This window comes from Carassius gibelio, chromosome B22, assembly GCF_023724105.1.
Source record: "Carassius gibelio isolate Cgi1373 ecotype wild population from Czech Republic chromosome B22, carGib1.2-hapl.c, whole genome shotgun sequence".
NCBI classification, from domain to species: domain Eukaryota; kingdom Metazoa; phylum Chordata; class Actinopteri; order Cypriniformes; family Cyprinidae; genus Carassius; species Carassius gibelio.
Window position 1 is genome coordinate 41,339,834 of NC_068417.1, and position 5,000 is coordinate 41,344,833.

At 40.1% G+C, this 5,000-nt stretch overlaps 10 non-coding genes across 10 annotated transcripts in view; all 10 read left to right on the plus strand.

The window, feature by feature from the left end:
- The first annotated feature begins 17 nt into the window (after nucleotides 1–17).
- On the plus strand, nucleotides 18–136 carry LOC127995092 (5S ribosomal RNA). Its single transcript, XR_008168055.1, has one exon. It is a non-coding gene; the product is annotated as a 5S ribosomal RNA (ribosomal RNA).
- Nucleotides 137–357: 221 nt separating this feature from the next.
- Nucleotides 358–476, plus strand: LOC127994745 (5S ribosomal RNA). Its single transcript, XR_008167717.1, has one exon. It is a non-coding gene; the product is annotated as a 5S ribosomal RNA (ribosomal RNA).
- Nucleotides 477–995: 519 nt separating this feature from the next.
- On the plus strand, nucleotides 996–1,115 carry LOC128004809 (5S ribosomal RNA). Its single transcript, XR_008177484.1, has one exon. It is a non-coding gene; the product is annotated as a 5S ribosomal RNA (ribosomal RNA).
- A 366-nt stretch (nucleotides 1,116–1,481) lies between these two features.
- LOC127996197 (5S ribosomal RNA) lies at nucleotides 1,482–1,600 on the plus strand. Its single transcript, XR_008169111.1, has one exon. It is a non-coding gene; the product is annotated as a 5S ribosomal RNA (ribosomal RNA).
- Nucleotides 1,601–2,228: 628 nt separating this feature from the next.
- On the plus strand, nucleotides 2,229–2,347 carry LOC127996508 (5S ribosomal RNA). Its single transcript, XR_008169412.1, has one exon. It is a non-coding gene; the product is annotated as a 5S ribosomal RNA (ribosomal RNA).
- A 221-nt stretch (nucleotides 2,348–2,568) lies between these two features.
- LOC128004932 (5S ribosomal RNA) lies at nucleotides 2,569–2,687 on the plus strand. The gene has a single exon (XR_008177603.1). It is a non-coding gene; the product is annotated as a 5S ribosomal RNA (ribosomal RNA).
- A 512-nt stretch (nucleotides 2,688–3,199) lies between these two features.
- Nucleotides 3,200–3,318, plus strand: LOC128000302 (5S ribosomal RNA). Its single transcript, XR_008173089.1, has one exon. It is a non-coding gene; the product is annotated as a 5S ribosomal RNA (ribosomal RNA).
- A 628-nt stretch (nucleotides 3,319–3,946) lies between these two features.
- LOC127996509 (5S ribosomal RNA) lies at nucleotides 3,947–4,065 on the plus strand. Its single transcript, XR_008169413.1, has one exon. It is a non-coding gene; the product is annotated as a 5S ribosomal RNA (ribosomal RNA).
- Nucleotides 4,066–4,286: 221 nt separating this feature from the next.
- LOC128004933 (5S ribosomal RNA) lies at nucleotides 4,287–4,405 on the plus strand. Its single transcript, XR_008177604.1, has one exon. It is a non-coding gene; the product is annotated as a 5S ribosomal RNA (ribosomal RNA).
- Nucleotides 4,406–4,917: 512 nt separating this feature from the next.
- Nucleotides 4,918–5,000, plus strand: part of LOC128002845 (5S ribosomal RNA) — a 119-nt gene continuing 36 nt past the window's right edge. Inside the window, exon 1 of the ribosomal RNA XR_008175581.1 lies at nucleotides 4,918–5,000. This exon is cut by the window's right edge and continues 36 nt beyond it. This is a non-coding gene — a ribosomal RNA (5S ribosomal RNA).

Below are 5,000 nucleotides of genomic sequence, written 5' to 3' on the forward strand. Positions count from 1 at the left end.
TCTTTGCAACAGACTTCGCTTACGGCCATACCAACCTGGCTGTGCCCGATCTCGTCCGATCTCGGAAGCTAAGCAGGTTTGGGCCTGGTTAGTACTTTGATGGGAGACCGCCTGGGAATACCAGGTGCTGTAAACTTTTTAGACATTTTTCACTTAGTTTATAATAATTTTGCCAAAAAATAGAGTCAATGCCCGATCTCTGAATCTTAGCAGGTTTAGGTCTGGTTAGTACTTTTATGAGAGACTGCCTAGGAATACCAGGTGCTTTAAGCTTTTGGGTTTTCTTTACTACTTATATAATGTACTGGCGATAAGATTGGCTGTTCTTTAAATAGCCCTCTCTTTGCAGCAGACTTCGCTTACGGCCATACCAACCTGGCTATGCCCGATCTCGTCTGATCTCGGAAGCTAAGCAGGTTTGGGCCTGGTTAGTACTTGGATGGGAGACCGCCTGGGAATACCAGGTGCTGTAAGCTTTTTGGAAATTTTTCACTTAGTATATAATAATTTTGCCAAAAAATAGAGTCAATGCCAATCTCTGAATATTAGCAGGTTTGGGCCTGGTTAGTACATGGATGGGAGACTGCCTGGGAATACCAGGTGCTGTAAGCTTTTTGGACATTTTTCACTTAGTATATAATAATTTTGCCAAAAAATAGAGTCAATGCCCGATCTCTGAATATTTGCAGGTTTGGGCCTGGTTAGTACATGGATGGGAGACTGCCTGGGAATACCAGGTGCTTTAATCTTTTTGGAAAATTTCACGAATTATATAATAATCTTTCATTAAAAAAAAAAAAAAAAAAAAAAAAAAAAAAAAGAGTCAATGCCCGATCTCTGAATCTTAGCAGGTTTAGGTCTGGTTAGTACTTTGATGAGAGACTGCCTAGGAATACCAGGTGCTTTAAGCTTTTGGGTTTTCTTTCCTACTTAAATAATGTACTGGCGATAAGATTGGCTGGTCTTTAAATAGCCCTCTCTTTGCAGCAGACTTCGCTTACGGCCATACCAACCTGGCTATGCCGGATCTCGTCTGATCTCGGAAGCTAAGCAGGTTTGGGCCTGGTTAGTACTTGGATGGGAGACCGCCCTGGGAATACCAGGTGCTGTAAGCTTTTTGGACATTTTTCACTTAGTATATAATAATTTTGCCAAAAAATAGAGTCAATGCCTGATCTCTGAATATTAGCAGGTTTGGGCCTGCTTAGTACATGGATAGGAGACTGCCTGGGAATACCAGGTGTTTTAATCTTTTTGGAAAAGTTCACAAATTATATAATAATCTTTCATAAAAAATAAAAAAAAAGAGTCAATGCCCGATCTCTGAATCTTAGCAGGTTTAGGTCTGATTAGTACTTTGATGAGAGACTGCCTAGGAATACCAGGTGCTTTAAGCTTTTGGGTTTTCATTCCTACTTATATAATGTACTGGCGATAAGATTGGCTGATCTTTAAATAGCCCTCTCTTTGCAGCAGACTTCGCTTACGGCCATACCATCCTGGCTATGCCCGATCTCGTCTGATCTCGGAAGCTAAGCAGGTTTGGGCCTGGTTAGTACTTGGATGGGAGACCGCCTGGGAATACCAGGTGCTGTAAGCTTTTTGGAAATTTTTCACTTAGTATATAATAATTTTGCCAAAAAATAGAGTCAATGCCAATCTCTGAATATTAGCAGGTTTGGGCCTGGTTAGTACATGGATGGGAGACTGCCTGGGAATATACTGCCTTTAATTATAATTTTGCATTATTGAGACACTGTTTTCCTAATGAATGTTGTTCAGTGCTTTGACGCAATGTATTTTGTTTAAAGCACTATATAAATAAAGGTGATTGATTGATTGATTGAATACCAGGTGCTGTAAGCTTTTTGGACATTTTTCACTTAGTATATAATAATTTTGCCAAAAAAAAGTCAATGCCCGATCTCTGAATATTTGCAGGTTTGGGCCTGGTTAGTACATGGATGGGAGACAGCCTGGGAATACCAGGTGCTTTAATCTTTTTGGAAAATTTCACGAATTATATAATAATCTTTCATTAAAAAAAAAAAAAGAGTCAATGCCCGATCTCTGAATCTTAGCAGGTTTAGGTCTGGTTAGTACTTTGATGAGAGACTGCCTAGGAATACCAGGTGCTTTAAGCTTTTGGGCTTTCTTTCCTACTTATATAATGTACTGGCGATAAGATTGGCTGGTCTTTAAATAGCCCTCTCTTTGCAACAGACTTCGCTTACGGCCATACCAACCTGGCTATGCCCGATCTCGTCCGATCTCGGAAGCTAAGCAGGTTTGGGCCTGGTTAGTACTTTGATGGGAGACCGCCTGGGAATACCAGGTGCTGTAAACTTTTTAGACATTTTTCACTTAGTTTATAATAATTTTGCCAAAAAATAGAGTCAATGCCCGATCTCTGAATCTTAGCAGGTTTAGGTCTGATTAGTACTTTGATGAGAGACTGCCTAGGAATACCAGGTGCTTTAAGCTTTTGGGTTTTCATTCCTACTTATATAATGTACTGGCGATAAGATTGGCTGGTCTTTAAATAGCCCTCTCTTTGCAGAAGACTTCGCTTACGGCCATACCATCCTGGCTATGCCTGATCTCGTCTGATCTCGGAAGCTAAGCAGGTTTGGGCCTGGTTAGTACTTGGATGGGAGACCGCCTGGGAATACCAGGTGCTTTAAGCTTTTTGGAAATTTTTCACTTAGTATATAATAATTTTGCCAAAAAATGGAGTCAATGCCAATCTCTGAATATTAGCAGGTTTGGGCTTGGTTAGTACATGGATGGGAGACTGCCTGGGAATACCAGGTGCTGTAAGCTTTTTGGACATTTTTCACTTAGTATATAATAATTTTGCCAAAAAATAGAGTCAATGCCCGATCTCTGAATCTTAGCAGGTTTAGGTCTGGTTAGTACATGGATGGGAGACTGCCTGGGAATACCAGGTGCTTTAATCTTTTTGGAAAATTTCACGAATTATATAATAATCTTTCATTAAAAAAAAAAAAAAAAAAAAAAAAAGAGTCAATGCCCGATCTCTGAATCTTAGCAGGTTTAGGTCTGGTTAGTACTTTGATGAGAGACTGCCTAGGAATACCAGGTGCTTTAAGCTTTTGGGTTTTCATTCCTACTTATATAATGTACTGGCGATAAGATTGGCTGGTCTTTAAATAGCCCTCTCTTTGCAGCAGACTTCGCTTACGGCCATACCATCCTGGCTATGCCCGATCTCGTCTGATCTCGGAAGCTAAGCAGGTTTGGGCCTGGTTAGTACTTGGATGGGAGACCGCCTGGGAATACCAGGTGCTGTAATCTTTTTGGAAATTTTTCACTTAGTATATAATAATTTTGCCAAAAAATAGAGTCAATGCCAATCTCTGAATATTAGCAGGTTTGGGCCTGGTTAGTACATGGATGGGAGACTGCCTGGGAATATACTGCCTTTAATTATAATTTTGCATTATTGAGACACTGTTTTCCTAATGAATGTTGTTCAGTGCTTTGACGCAATGTATTTTGTTTAAAGCACTATATAAATAAAGGTGATTGATTGATTGATTGAATACCAGGTGCTGTAAGCTTTTTGGACATTTTTCACTTAGTATATAATAATTTTGCCAAAAAAAAGTCAATGCCCGATCTCTGAATATTTGCAGGTTTGGGCCTGGTTAGTACATGGATGGGAGACAGCCTGGGAATACCAGGTGCTTTAATCTTTTTGGAAAATTTCACGAATTATATAATAATCTTTCATTAAAAAAAAAAAAAGAGTCAATGCCCGATCTCTGAATCTTAGCAGGTTTAGGTCTGGTTAGTACTTTGATGAGAGACTGCCTAGGAATACCAGGTGCTTTAAGCTTTTGGGCTTTCTTTCCTACTTATATAATGTACTGGCGATAAGATTGGCTGGTCTTTAAATAGCCCTCTCTTTGCAACAGACTTCGCTTACGGCCATACCAACCTGGCTATGCCCGATCTCGTCCGATCTCGGAAGCTAAGCAGGTTTGGGCCTGGTTAGTACTTTGATGGGAGACCGCCTGGGAATACCAGGTGCTGTAAACTTTTTAGACATTTTTCACTTAGTTTATAATAATTTTGCCAAAAAATAGAGTCAATGCCCGATCTCTGAATCTTAGCAGGTTTAGGTCTGATTAGTACTTTGATGAGAGACTGCCTAGGAATACCAGGTGCTTTAAGCTTTTGGGTTTTCATTCCTACTTATATAATGTACTGGCGATAAGATTGGCTGGTCTTTAAATAGCCCTCTCTTTGCAGAAGACTTCGCTTACGGCCATACCATCCTGGCTATGCCTGATCTCGTCTGATCTCGGAAGCTAAGCAGGTTTGGGCCTGGTTAGTACTTGGATGGGAGACCGCCTGGGAATACCAGGTGCTTTAAGCTTTTTGGAAATTTTTCACTTAGTATATAATAATTTTGCCAAAAAATGGAGTCAATGCCAATCTCTGAATATTAGCAGGTTTGGGCTTGGTTAGTACATGGATGGGAGACTGCCTGGGAATACCAGGTGCTGTAAGCTTTTTGGACATTTTTCACTTAGTATATAATAATTTTGCCAAAAAATAGAGTCAATGCCCGATCTCTGAATCTTAGCAGGTTTAGGTCTGGTTAGTACATGGATGGGAGACTGCCTGGGAATACCAGGTGCTTTAATCTTTTTGGAAAATTTCACGAATTATATAATAATCTTTCATTAAAAAAAAAAAAAAAAAAAAAAAAAGAGTCAATGCCCGATCTCTGAATCTTAGCAGGTTTAGGTCTGGTTAGTACTTTGATGAGAGACTGCCTAGGAATACCAGGTGCTTTAAGCTTTTGGGTTTTCATTCCTACTTATATAATGTACTGGCGATAAGATTGGCTGGTCTTTAAATAGCCCTCTCTTTGCAGCAGACTTCGCTTACGGCCATACCATCCTGGCTATGCCCGATCTCGTCTGATCTCGGAAGCTAAGCAGGTTTGGGCCTGGTTAGTACTTGGA